Genomic DNA, 13,178 nt, shown 5'->3' with positions numbered 1-13,178 from the left:
TTTCTTTGTCTTATTCCTAAGATTATTCCAATGCAACAAATATTTAGAAATTTAAAGAGACATAAGAATCCAGTCTAAAACAGTACTTGCTTGGAATTTAACCTTACTGATAACAAAGAGAATCAGTATGCTTTGGATACTGTAATGCTGCTAAATACTGCACACTAAAATGGACTCAGAAGAGAAAAAACAAAACCCTCTTTTTTCTGATTATTGCAAGGTAAGGAAAAAAAAACCTCTTAAATCTAAATACCGGAGGAAATGTAGTTTGCAGGAAATAATGTAAGTGCGCTCATGCTGCAGACTAACATCGCCCTGAAATCTGCCCCGTTAACAAAAGAGTTCACAGCCTCAACGCACACTTACACATCCTCCTTATTAAAATGCTGGAAATTAATTCCTTGCCCAAGAGGCATTCATGGTTCCATATTTAAAATCCTGCAGGTTCACAAAAAAGAACATTTAGATTATCTGCAGATGCTGTCATGCACATTTAGCCTATTATTGAACATTTGCTGTCTATGGGCACACAAAAAAACAATCAGTAAATTCAGTGGAATAGGCTGCTTGGGAAGGATTAGGTTATCAGACTATAAATGAGGTAGAATTTTTCTACATGGAAATCGGTGAGATAAATTCAACCTTATAAATATGTGGTATTTATGGTAAGGGCAGCACAATAGAAATCAATGCCTGCCACTACCCACCCACAAATCTCTAATCATAGCATATTAACAAGGCTTAAACTAATGCAGGATCAAGTAGAACACAATTCTTTTGGTTAATGTATTTTAAAAGTAAGTGTGTTACTAAAAACACAACAGAGAAAAGGAAAGAAGACTTCCTGCTGCTAAAGGGTACCATTTGGGATTTAACTTCATAGTAAGTCCAATACCTAATTCTTCAGACAAACACTACACCTAGATATTTAACACCACACACATCATCATGACACAGCATGGCAGCTCTGTTGGACTTACTCTATTATAAAAAACACCCTTATTATTAGCCTAGTACCACAGTGTGAATAATGAACTGTATTGTAAGTTGTATAGGATCACTTAACAAACTGCAATAATATGAAATTGCTTTTTAGTGAAATGTGTTGAAGCCAGGTTGTTCCATTTAATAACCTGCCTTATTCATTCAACTCTTCAATCTTCAAATCTTGATCATCTACAGTTAGGCCCTGTGAGAGAGTCAATACATAATCATGATAAATTAGTTGTAAGTTAAGCGATAATGTAAAATCACCTTCAAATATAGCCTAATAAAATGCCAAAACACCATTACACTTTCACAATAATCAATATAATGTCAACAGGTTTCATCCTACGAAGCCTACCCGATTTGTCACACTGAGTGGAAATTACCAATCTTGGATCAGTTTTCATGAAGAGAGCCTGAGACACAGTGAGTGTTCTATAAATACTTGATACCTGATTGCTGACTAATACCTTAGAGAGTTCCTGTGAAACAAATCTTTAACATACATATTATTCCACTAGGTTCTATACACACATAGTAAGTTGAAAGGCCCTACTAACATCACATCTTGATTCTATTTTAGGCACCAAGAGGCAAGTAATTACAAAGCTACATCCTCAAGGTTACTGTGCAACCATGCATATCAGTGAACTAAATTTGACAGCAAGCTACCAACGTTCAAATCTAATCAGACAGTGTATTAACCAATGCTGCTGAGTAATTAATTTAGTGTTTGTGAGCTAGAAATAATCTAAAAACATTTCCAGTTTTCAGACACTTTTAATCTTAGCTGCCATACTTAAATGTACCATAAAGCAATTCAAAGTCAGATCCCACTGGCATTTCTTAAACAGAACGATTAAACACCAAACACTGGGCCAGACCTTTCCACAGAAATTGGTGATTCTGATGACCAACCAGGTTTGGAAACCAGCCTGCCAATCAGTGCTCAAGTACAATATCTTCATGATCAATATCTTTCTGTCCTCCAGGTTTTTCAGGTTTTCTGGCAGGACAGAAAACCTGAAAACAGGCCATGCAACCCAGCTAGCATGGCTCAATGGTTGAGCATTGACCTATGAACCAGGAGGTCAGGGTTTGATTCCTGGTCAGGGCACATGCCCAGATTATGGGCTCTATCCCCAGTGTGGGGTGTGCAGAAGGCAGCCAATCAATGATTCTCTATCATTACTGACTAGAGGCCCAGTGCATGAAATTTGTACACTGGTAGAGTCTCTAGCGGCTGCCGGCCAGGGCCTCCCTTCATTCCCCCAGCCACCTCAGCCACCTGCCACTGCTGGGGCCTCTCTTTTCCCCCAGTTGCCTTCCACAGCTGCCACCACCCCCGCCAGCCAGGGCCTCCCTTCTTTCCCCCGGCCACCTGCCACCACCAGAGCCTCCCTCCCTTCCCCCAGCCGGCCCCACCACCTGGCCAAACTCCTGGACAAATTCCCAGTCGAGGGGGACAATTTGCATACTATACTTTTATTATATAGGATGTTTCTATCTCTCTCTCCTTCTCCCTTCCTCTCTGAAATCAATAAAAATATATTTAAAAAAATAAAACAAACAAAAAACTAAAAATATATTTTTTAAAGGCCATACATTTTATCTTTGAAGGGTTCTATTAGCAAATCCTATATAATAAAAGCCTAATATGCTAGTGTCCAGTTGTCCGGTGGTCTGTTCAACCAATCGAAGCATAATATGCTAATGATATGCTAAGGCCACTCAACTGCTTGCTATGACATGCACTGACCACCAGGGGGAAGATAGTCAACTGGTAGACCAGTCTCTATGATGTGCACTGACCACCAGGGGGCAGATGTTCCAACTGGTAGGTTAGCTTGCTGCTGGGGTCCTGCAGATCAGGACTGAGAGAGACAGGCCAGACATGCCCTGGAGCCCTCCCACAGTCCCTTCCCAGCTGGCCAACTTCCCGTGTCTCTCCCCGGCCCCGATCGTGCACCAGTGGGGTCCCTTAGCCTGGCCTGCACCCTCTCACAATCCAGGACCCCTCAGGGGATGTCGGAGAGCCAGTTTCAACCCAATCCCACAGGCCAGGAGTAGGGATCCCACTGGTGCACAAATTCGTACACCAGGCCTCTAGTTCTTCAATAGTTAGCCAAAATCTGTGTTCTAAGAATGTCTATCACAGGACTTTTTGAGTCAAACACACCCTCTTCCTCTCTTACATGAGAGTACAACGCTTCACAAACATGAAAATAGCTATCATGTCTCACCTTCCCTCAATTTAAAGTTGTTTGCCCATGACCAATCTTTCCGGTGCATCCCATCTTTTTCCTTTACATCATTTACGATGGCTAGGTCATTGGTGTGCTCACCTTTATACAGCCTATGTTCTCCACTAGACCTCTCTCCATGAGTTCAAGGATCATTGGCACCATTGCACAGCCAGCAACTAAAACATAACAGGTGCTCAATAAAGTTTTGATGGATGAGTATGTTAAAGGAGAAATAAATTATTGTCGGGGGGTGGTGATAAGTCCACAGTCATTTGATTTAGATCATCATAAGTTATTTTTAGAGAGATTACAGAGGAAGAGTAAGTTCCTGTTGTAGAGCTGGTCTCCTACATTATAGAGAAATCTCAATAAAATATGTTTAAATGATCTTTTATATAAGTAAGTTTTTCAATGATGAAGATAAAGATCAGCAACATTTGTTTAGCCTATATACAGGGTGTCCCAAAAATGTATACACACTTTAAATTCCAATGGGTTAAATCTGAAAAGAAAAACATCAATTGAGCTATCAGCTGTTGAGTGTGTATACATTGTGGGGGACACCCTGTATATGTGTTTCTATAGAGTGCAAACAAGTACCACACATTGGTGATATAGTGTGAGCAGAACAGATACAGTTCTTGCCCTCATGATGTGATAATGAAATTTAAAGGGCTACTATACAGAGAAGGAAAGTAAAATATTTACTGCATGAGAATTCAATTCACATCCTTGCAAAGATCTAGCAGTGGAACATCAATCCCAGTAATTGGATAATAACTACAAGGAGGGAAAACAGAAGATAGTAGACCTCAATTTAAACCAATAAATCATAGAGTTATAAAACCAAAACATAAGCAGTCAAATTCAGAGACAGAAAGCAGAATGGTGGTTTCCAGGGGCTGAGTGGGGAAGAGAATGGGTAGTTACTGTTTAAGGGCATGGAATTTCAGTTTGGAAACATGAAAATGTTCTGGAGATGAATGGTGGTGATGGTTGCACAACAATGTGAATGTACTAATGTCACTGAACTGTACACTTAAAAATAGTTAGAATAGATTTTATGTTAGGTAGACAAAAAATCCCCCCCAAAAAAACTAAAACAGCCAAACCAGTTTGGCTCAGTGGATAGAGCGTCGGCCTGCGGACTGAAGGGTCCCAGGTTCGATTCTGGTCAAGGGCATGTACCTTGATTGCGGGCACATCCCCAGTTGGGGGCATGCAGGAGGCAGCTGATCAATGTTTCTAACTCTCTATCCCTCTCCCTTCTTCTCTGTAAAAAATCAATAAAATATATTTTTTTTAAAAAACAAAAACAAAACTGAATCACACAAGGCAGTGCAGTGGTCATTTAGCACCCATGTGCAGAACTACTAGTCCTGAATCTTTTACTGAGTTACACATGCACAAGAATGGAGAAACACCACCAACTGCAGGATCTTCAAGCAAGACAGACAACTACATTTGATAAATGATGCATCGTTATATAAGTAGCAAGGAACCTCAAGGACAATGACAGCTCATTTTTTCTTCTGATTCCCTTTCAGGAAAGCTCTTCAGAGCTATGAGACTCAGTGATTTTTTTTAAAAAAAAACCTAACCTCCAAAACACAAAGTTTTACTCCTCAAGTGAAAAGGCCTTACTTTGAAAAATCTCAGGACGTGACCAACAGAAATGACTTCAGGATGAAAATGAGAAATACTGGTGAAACTAATTGGAAATTGGTAACCTTGCCCAAATACTCTAACTGTTCTCTGTTCTTTGTTTACACAGGCACAAGGGAAACAACATTTAGAATCATGATGCAGGTGGTTTATTAGTGAGGAAAAGAAAAAAAAAACTATCTATATACTGGTATATAAAAGCCCAGCAACCAGATCGGCAGAATGACCAGAATGACCATAATGACTGGTGACTATGACGTGCATTGTGGCAGCCAACCAGCCTGATCCAGGCCCTGATCAGCACCTCCACCCGGCCAGCCCCACACCCTATCAGCCCCCAACACCCGAATCAGCAGTGGGGCCAGCCAGCTAACCGCCAATGGCCCCTCCCCCTGGCTGACCCCATCCTCGATCATCCCCTCACCCCAATTGGGGGAGGGGCTGGTCAGCCAACTGCCCATGGTCCCTCCTCCCCACCAGCACGGCCCAATGGGCCCCCATCGGCGCGGGCTGGCTGGACCCTACCCATGCATGAATTTGTGCACCAGGCCTCTAGTTTTAATATAAAATGTAAGACATACTATAACATTCCTCTGAGTCCTTCTCAGAATCAACCATCTACCAATCATTTATATGGAAAAAAAAAAACAGAAAGTGTTACCACCAGGCCAGTCAAGCTGTCAACCACATTTATCATTGTGTGTACAGAGTACTAGTAGATGACACAAAAGAAAAAGTATTATCCTTTGCCCTTCAGGAGCTCATAATAGGAAGCGTAATTGTTTGTACGATACATAATTTGGCCAGGGAGTTGGAATGCAATGATGAGAAGAACCTGGGCTCTGAAGTGAGTCCAATCAGTGATGTAATCCCAACTCTACAACTTTTTAGCTGCATGGCCTTAATAATATTAGCTAAATTAATAAGGGCTTACCACACATCAGGAAGTTTGGCCTATAATCCACGCAAGTTAATCCTCACAAGCCCTATAAATATTATCATCATTATTATTTTAATCCTCACCCAACAATGTGTTTTATTGATTTTTTTTAAAGAGAGAGGAAATGGAAGAGAGTGATAGAGCAAGAGAACGAGAGAGAGAGAGAGAGAGAGAGAGAGAGAGAGAGAGAGATTGGTTACCTTCCCTACGTGCCTGACTAGGGATCAAACCTGCAACCTAGATTATATACCCTGACTGAGAATCAAACCCACAACCTGTTGGTGTATGGAATGATGCTCCAACCAACTGAGCCACCCAGCCAGAGCTATTATTATTTTACACACAAACTCAAGTTATTTAACTTCCCTGAGCCTCAGTTTCCTTAGGGGAAGAGGGATTAATAGCAACCTCATACTATTGTTTAGAAAATTAAATGACTTAATATGTAAAAAATAACTAAGATACCATAGGTTCTTAGTGAATGAATGTATGCTGATATCATCACTTAATTACAATATGTTTATAAGAATAGCACACATTTAGAAAAGTTATTCCAGGGGACCATTTTTAAATACTTTTAAAAAACATATTGTCTGAATTTTTTATAACTACAATTTAATTTAGCAAATAAATGTGTTCTTATACACAAGACACTGTACCAGGCACTACCATGTACACAAAAATATATGACACACTCCTATGATTAAGGTGTTTGTAATCAAGTGAATTTATGAGAAAATTTATTCTATTTTAAAAGTAAGGCAGCTAACCATTGGCCTAAAGATTGGGGCTTGGTGTGAAATGCCCTGATTCAGGAGTGTATTCTGTTACAATCCCCATCACTATTTTGTCCCATAACTACAAGATAACTTTTTCCCTGTGAAATATGCCTTTCTGCAAGTTAAATACCAGGTAAGTTCACCCAAGCACAGTTGCTCTTGTTTTCCACATTAATACGGCATGTATTTTATAAACACCTGTACCAATTGAACACATGCTGATTTCCAATCATCGGTATGCAATTCTCTCAATAAATGACAAGCAGCCAGTATTCTGACATTCTGTTTATAATGATAACCTAAACTACCATTCAAACTCACTATTATATGTTATAATTATCAGAATGAATGAAAATAAAGGATTGATAATGAAAAAGCTTCTTATTTATCTCACATGGCAGTGTGCTTTCAATTCCTAGTGAGATTTCCCAAGATATTTATGGTGAAATCTACCCAGAACACTGATCTCAATTGAAAATCTTATAGTTTGGGAGAATGCAGGAAATTTCCCCAGGGTAGTAGGGTGATATATGATATATAAGTTCCTGGATATTCCTGCAGTAAATAAGTACTGAGCATGTACAAAACATCTGAGAGAATTTATATTAACAGAATATCTGGCGCAGTAAATAATTTATGTTACAAAATGCCTCCCATCTCTTCCAGGTAAACTCCATCAAAGTAAAATTTTGAAATCAGTTAATTTGCTGAAATAACATAATCATTAGTCAAAATCCATTACATTTCACCATAGAATCGTCAGTACTATCACTGTTCCTCATCCTTCTAATAGCAATACATGAATGTGGCTAAATATCACCATTTTTCCCTACAAAAACAAGCAAAGGCTTAAAGACAGTATTTTTAAATACATCTAGAGATTTCAACTCAACTAAGCTTGAAATTAAGTTATAAAACTGATATTTTATACCACACATAATGCTTTTAGTTCTTGTGTTTCCAATTTAATTATTTTTAATTTCTTAATATTTACATTTTTTATTCAATTTTAATTACATTTGTTCCCATCTTAAACTCTGAGAGTACCTCATTATAAATATTGAAAGATAGTCACCACTGTGGATTCAACAGTCTAATAGGATATTGGGAATTTACTTTTATATGAAAATATTTTTTTATTTTATTAAGTTGTTACTAAATGACAACCAATGCCAAGTTCTCTACTGGCATTAGGCATATGATGTGCCCTCAAAACATGGTGGGGAAAAGCAACACACACAAAGATAAGGATTAGCATACAATATGAGAGTGTGACAATGGTGATAGATACAAAGCTCCCCACAAACACAGAGGCATGTGCCCTCATGACAGTCCCCATTCCTGGGGAAGAATTGAATCTTGAAGAACAAACAATACCTCCCTAAGCAGACAATTCAAGCAAACAAACAACAAAAAGGAAAGAACATTTACAGTAAAGAAAGATACAAGACACATGACCTAGAGGTAGGAATGGGCATGTTTTCAGAAAATGTCAACTGGTTGTGTCAATGAGTTGTAGCCTAGAGGACATTAGGAAGGGGGCATAAGGGATGGGCGGATAAGATAGAAGTGGAGATTAGCTGCCTACAAACCAGATTGTAGAGATTCTTCAATGACACACTAAGGAGGTTAGGCTCTAATGCAGGCAACAGTTGGTATAAATTTTCCCCCTTATGTTCCCTTTGAAAATGACTTCAATGAAAACATTCCTCTTTACTCACTCATTCGTTTCTATGGCCAGGGACCAGCAAATATCACAGAGGCCAATTTTTTCCTACTGCCTGTTTCTGTATGGTCCTCAAACTAAGCATAACTTTTATATTTTTAAATGGATGGAAAAAGAAAAAGAATACTACATCAGGATATATGAAATTCAAATTTTTGTGTTCATAAATAAAGTTTCATTGAAACACACTCACATTCATTTATTTGGATACTATCTATGAGTGCTTTTGACCTACAATAACAGAATTGAGTAATTACAACAGAGATAGTATGGCCCACAAAGCCTAAAAAATTGACTAAACTCTAAAAATTTAGCTGATCCCTGTTCTAGACAATGGCAAAACACAAGGAGGTCTAATTGTGGAGATGAAGGAAGTAGACCTACCCAACTCAGAATGATGATACGTACTGGGGTACAAAAACCTCACTATTTGTAGGAGCACATAGTTGGGACACACAGTCCACATTGTGACAAGGGACTGTGAAAGCCTTGTGAAATTGGATTAAATTAGGAGATTAAATCCTAAGGAGCCTTGCATGTCATGCTGAGAATTCAGATTTAATTATGAAGTTAATGGTAAGCCTCTGCAGGGTTTTCAGAAGGCCTATGACATTATCAGTCTTGTATTTGAAAACAGCCATTCTGATGGCAACATATCTACTTGTACATAATGGCTTTTTCTGGCACAGCAAACACAGCAGTGGCACATAAGGATGATTTGCTCTGGGAAGAACTCATGAGCATTCTTATCAGACAACCACTTTTCTTAATTATTTTCTCTCTCTTAGTAAAATAATAACAACAATACTGGTACTTCTGTAACTGAGTGTTACTATGTGCACAGCACTTGCTAAGGGCTTTGGATCTATTAACTCATTCAGTCCTCACCCATATGACCGGTGCAAATAATGCTTAGTGAACTTGATACGTACAACAATGGGATCCGATTTAACCTTTGTCTGCATGAAAACACTCCTAGTGTTTAAACTAGTGTTTTGCTTCTAGGTGAATACATTGAACAGCTGTAGCATAACTTTGACTCCTTTTGTCAAGCAAGACAAGTATTTCCATACTCACTCAGTCATCCACGACAACTATGTACTTAGTGTCTGCCATGTATCAGGCAGTCTGCTGGAGCAGCAGCGTGTACACTAGCAAGTAGTTCCCATTCCCAGGGTTGAGATGGCTGAATGGGGAAAGCAAACATACTGCCAATCTCAGACCTGAAACACCGGCATCCATCAACTCAGGTTTCTACTGTGTGATACACCTAATCCTTGAAATCCTTCTTATTAAAGCATCCACCTTCTAAGTGGTTTTGTGGATAGATGTTCCGGTAAGGGGGAGACAGCTACAGAGACAGAGATAAAGAATTAACAAGCATTGGTGATGAGAATGAAACAAAAAAAGACAGAAATCAATACTTCATACATGGCATTTCGGGCCTATTTCCCAACAACGAAAGTGATGAAATAATAAGGGATTGTTATCTGGGTTGACTGGCTTAGGAATAGAGAACAAAGGGCATAGGGGAGGAAAGGGCGACTGCTATGGTGTGAACAAGAGGTGGATATGTAGCATTTACCTTCATTTATAATAAAAAAAAAAAGGGGGGGGGGGGGGAGAGCCAGACCAGTGTATCTCAGTGGCTGAACGTCAACCTATGAACCAGGAGATCAAGGTTCGATTCCTGGTCAGGGCACACACCCGGGTTGCAGGCTCGATCCCCAGTGTGGGGCATGCAGGAGATAGCCAATCAATTATTCTCTCTCATCACTGATGTTTCTCTCCCTCTCCCTTCCTCTCTGAACTCAATAAAAATATTTCTAAATAAATACATAAACAAATAAATAAATAAAAATAAAAAGGGGGAAGAAACTAAATATTTTGCTTATGTTAAATAAATTTGCTTTTGAATTCAGATCTAAATTTACAATTATATGTACATCTAGGTTATAGCATATATTGTGTTTTATAGATTTAATCACTTTATTAATAAATTAGATAAAATCAGATAACAAACAAGGAAGTTACCATTTTATTGGAGCAATATCCACACAGCACAAGATTTACAAACCAAGACAAGGGTTAGAAACCATGATTTTGTAACTAAGAAAGTGAAGTGTATCTTAATTTCCTCTCAGTTTCCTACAGAAACAACACACCTTTTGTATTCACTAGAGAACATCACTGAGTCAGAATGACAACATTTCATAACTCTGTACTTTTTCAATTCACCTGAGATGGATAATTTTACTGCTATATCCACTACTTACAGTCTGAATTTGACCTGCTGTCAAAGAGAAGGAGGGAAAAAAGGAAAGAGAAAAAATTCAGGTAGGGAAAAACTACAGGTCTCTCCCCAAAGCTTTCCACCAACAGTTACTTCGAATTCCATTTTTTTCTTCACTGCACATTATCATCTTTATTGCCAGAGGGTGGCTAACCTCAGTTACCTTATTAGGAGGTTTATAGAAGAGTTAAGTAGATATTTTCTAAGGTTGTGAAAAAATCAGAAGTGTTGATTAGTGCTAAAGTGCCTGTTTATGTGTGATGTGATAAAGTTTCCAACATCAGGATCAGCTGTTTTACCTCTACTGCTTGAAGAGTCTCTGCTCCTATTTCTCTTGGCTGCCTCCAATGTGAAGACATTCTCTGCATCAGGCAGATCCCTTCTTCCCCTCTCGCAACACCATAATCCTATATAATAAAGAGGTAATATGCAAATTGACCATCACACCCTCACACAAAATGGCTGCCCCCATTGCTCAAAAGGTGGCCACCCCATGTGGTCACAAGATGACCACCACAAGATGGCTGGCAGGGGAGGGCAGTTGTGGGCAATCAGGCCAGCAGGGGAGGGCAGTTAGGGGCAACCAGGCTGGCAGGGGAGGGCAATTGAGGGTGATCAGGCCTGCAGGGGAGGGAGGGCAGTTGGGGGGACCAGGCCTGCAGGGGAGGGCAGTTAGGGGTGACCAGGCCAGTAGGGGAGGGCAGTTAGGGATGAATGGGCCTGCAGGGGAGGGCAGTTGGAGTGACCAGATCAGTAGGGGAGGGCAGTTAGGGGTGACTGGGCCAGCAGGGGAGGGCAGTTGGGGGTGACCAGACTGGCAGGGGAGGGCAGTTGGGGGTGATTGGGCCGGCAGGGGAGCAGTTAGGCATCAATCAGGCTGGCAAGAAGAAGTGGTTAGGAGCAATCAGGCAGGCAGGCAGGTGAGTGGTTAGTTAGCCAACAGTCCCGGATTGTGAGAGGGATGTCCGACTGCCAGTTTAGGCCGGATCCACCGGCAGTCGGACATCCCCCAAGGGGTCCCAGATTGGAGAGGGTGCAGGCTGGGCTGAAGGACACCCCCCAGTGCACAAATTTTGTACACCGGGCCTCTAGTTCAGTATAATAATCCTTGTTTCCACTAGGAAAGTCAATAAACAGCTCCATGATCTCAGCTTCACTCTCCTTAGCTTTCTGCAGAGATGTGGTAAATACTACTGTAAATACAACCTTACAAAACCTACAGCCTACGTAACCTGACTGTGTTATGTTAATGAAAATGAACAGTTATGGAGAATAAGATAAATAGTTGTCTAGAAAGAGCTAGATATGGGTCTCACCAGGCATACCTTCTTCTACAATGACTCTGTGCTAGTGTTTGAGGGGCCAGCTGCTTGACCAGAGCACAACCTCTGCAGACTGTTTTTACTCTGCAGTTGGATAAAGTTAACGTCCCATATGAGAAACCATCCTGATGTCTACATAATGACCACCAACAATTGGCAGCTTTCTCTCTGTATGACATAAATCCAAAAAATGTCACTGTGGACTCTTTTCATTTATAAGAAAGAACTTCTACATAAAATGTATCATCCATATTCAAGCAAATAGGTACAATTTAGCCAGAACATTTTATTGCTGTTGTTTATTGCAAAAAAAAATCTGTCTATTAACTTGCTTTGTTTCATACTTAGTAAAGCATAAGGAGCATTGCATTTTAAAAGGCATCTAATAACAAAAAATATGTTTTTATGAGACAAATTATGCCTAATTCAAATTTTATTTTCTAGCCCTGATTTTTAAAAACTGGTTCTTCTATCTTAATTACAATGCAAACTAGAGTTTTTACCAAACGAAAATTAAAAATATTGATTACCTGCTACATATACTGAAGAGGGAGAAGCCAAGTGAGTAGTCTAGCCAAGACTCTAAATTAACTGGTAAGACATATTAACATGGTAAACAATAAACCCTGATTCTTTTACACATTTTAGTACATGCAGGAACCCATTCAATGAGGATTACTAATAATTTATATTCCAAAGGGGGGGGGGGGGGGTGGGAATCTACTAACACTAAAAAAATTGGGAGAAGCAAACATTATTCACATCATTCTTTTTAGATAAACATAAACCATAACCATAAAGCCTGGCCAGTGTTGTTCAGTGGTTACAGCGCAGGTTCCATTCCCAGTGATTCTCAGTAAAGGGCATGTACCTGGGTTGCAGGTTTGATCCCCAGACTGGTAGTGGGGGGTGTGCAGGAGGCAACCAGTGGATGTGAGTACATTCATCTTTCTTTCTCTTTCTCTCTTTCTCTCTTCCTCTCTCTCTCATTCTTTCTCTCTCTTACCCTCTTCAACTCTCTCCCACTTTCTCTAAAAATCAATGCAAAATACATCTGCAGGTGAGGATTAACAAAATAAAAATAAAATAAGCCCTAACTGTGAAAGCGATTAAATTTAGTCTATTGCCTTTTCTCTAGCCCTCTGATAAATCACTGGTGAAATGGGAAGGTTTCTTAGGTATTCCATTTGTGTAACTTTCATTGCCCTCTTGTTTTAAGA

General features: G+C 39.7%; 1 protein-coding gene across 7 annotated transcripts in view; it reads right to left on the bottom strand.

The window, feature by feature from the left end:
• The window catches only part of TAFA2 (TAFA chemokine like family member 2), a 466,038-nt gene that overhangs the window by 285,379 nt on the left and 167,481 nt on the right, over positions 1-13,178 (bottom strand). The window contains exon 1 of one of the 7 annotated variants that reach the window (XM_070409831.1): positions 10,936-11,029. The exons of the other annotated variants lie outside the window; for them this stretch is intronic. The gene's annotated coding sequence lies outside the window, so the exon portion shown is untranslated. Of the gene's footprint in view, positions 1-10,935; positions 11,030-13,178 lie in introns of those variants that run through there. 7 annotated transcript variants of the gene reach the window in all.

The sequence above is a fragment of the Myotis yumanensis genome, unplaced genomic scaffold (genome assembly GCF_028538775.1).
Source record: "Myotis yumanensis isolate MYYU_CA2020_CCGP unplaced genomic scaffold, mMyoYum1.0.hap1 SCAF_3, whole genome shotgun sequence".
Classification (NCBI taxonomy): domain Eukaryota; kingdom Metazoa; phylum Chordata; class Mammalia; order Chiroptera; family Vespertilionidae; genus Myotis; species Myotis yumanensis.
This window is presented reverse-complemented; position numbering and strand designations above follow the sequence as displayed.